Below are 1,618 nucleotides of genomic sequence, written 5' to 3'. Positions count from 1 at the left end.
TGAAATCACAGGTCAATGATCACGCCCACGCACACACACCCACGCGCCGCACAGTCCCTGGCGATGGCTGAGACAGGAAGTGAAGTCAAGAGTTACAGGAACAGGAAATCCAGCTCTGCTAGCCACAAAAGCAGGTGCTACTATAGACATTAGTTTGTGTTTGACTGATTACCTAAATAAATGGCAATAAACGCAGGGTTGACGGCGTGGTGAGGTGGGTGAGGTCGGAAGTCAGCCCAGGAAGACGCCAGCCTTCACGTTCTCACGCGATCGCGCCGGCGACGAGAAGAAAGATTCACCTCAACCTCAAAGGTTTGAGGAGGACGGGGGTGGGGGGGGTGGGGAGAGAGGCGTGTTGAAAAATCGGCCTCTTCTGACGTCACAAGTGGGCGTGTCCACCTAGATGTGTGACGGCATAGATAGTGGCAACGTCTGCTGCGGTCCGCCGTGTAGGCTGGTAGACCGATCTGTCCGGCGCACGTCGAGGTGGACACGCCCACCTTTTGATAGAAGAGGCCCGATCTCTTCCAAACGGCTTGTAGCGGCTAATCACACTCACACCTGGCTGTATAACATGTCACCTTTGACCTTAGCTAACGATAGCCGTTCGCTGCGGTGCGACGGGACGCAGTGATGTTTGAAACGTCGGTGTCTCTCTTCAAGTCCCTCGTTATAGGTGACTTATTGGCAGGTAACGACCTCTCCGAGGGCACTCAGAGAGGCTGTTTCCTTTACGGCACACACACCTATTTAATTGCTAGTGGGACTGGGTCGGACGGTCGCTAACCCCTAACCTGAAACGAGGAATAGCCAAACACGAGAGAGAGAGAGAGCCGCCTGGGAGCGTTCAGCGTTGTCGGTCCGGTGAACCACCCTCTCCTCGTGACCCTTATCCTCCACAGCGCTCACTTCAAACCCCAGCGTCACAGATAAAACCGGAGGATTCTCCCCCCCCCCGTTGCATTGCCGCTAGCCGACCATGCCGAATAACCACTCACCTGCTTAAGAGGCAAAGCCTGAGATTGGACAATCTCAACGCCTCTGATTTTGACGGTACGGTTCACTGCCGCGTCCAGGGGACGACGCGAGCCGCCGTCGAGTCTCTCGTGCGTCACTCTGTCCGTTTTGGAGTTCCTTGTTTTCCACCGAGTCAGCTGTTGTTCTCTAACAGACGACTGTAGGACTCGAGCCAGCCCACCTCGTGACGTCAAGCCCTGCGCTGGGAGATGATGGCGGCACGCTTGTTTGGAAAAAAACGTGGTTTGGAATACTTCACTGTTATCCAGTGTCCCCGACAGACCTTCTAGGGGTTATAGCGTGGGAGGTTATCTTGTAAATGACGCTGACTACAACCACGGTTTCATTTCCACTTTTAAGGGTTAGGTTAAGGTAAAGGGTTCACGTTCTGGTCAGGGAGTTGAGGTCTGAATTTCCTGGGGCAAAAGCAATGCCTTGTGAGAAAAACCACTGAGCATCAATACTCAACAAACAACGGTAGCTAAACATTTGGAGTGTAACTAGGCTGGGGCGAGGGCTAAAATAATCGTTGTTAAATAATTGTTCTCCGTGTTTGCTCTGTGTGTCTTTATGTCCTTTGTTTTGTAATCCCACCTGTTTT

The sequence above is a fragment of the Micromesistius poutassou genome (genome assembly GCF_964030765.1).
Source record: "Micromesistius poutassou genome assembly, chromosome: 23".
Classification (NCBI taxonomy): domain Eukaryota; kingdom Metazoa; phylum Chordata; class Actinopteri; order Gadiformes; family Gadidae; genus Micromesistius; species Micromesistius poutassou.
Note: the sequence above shows the minus strand (reverse complement) of the source record.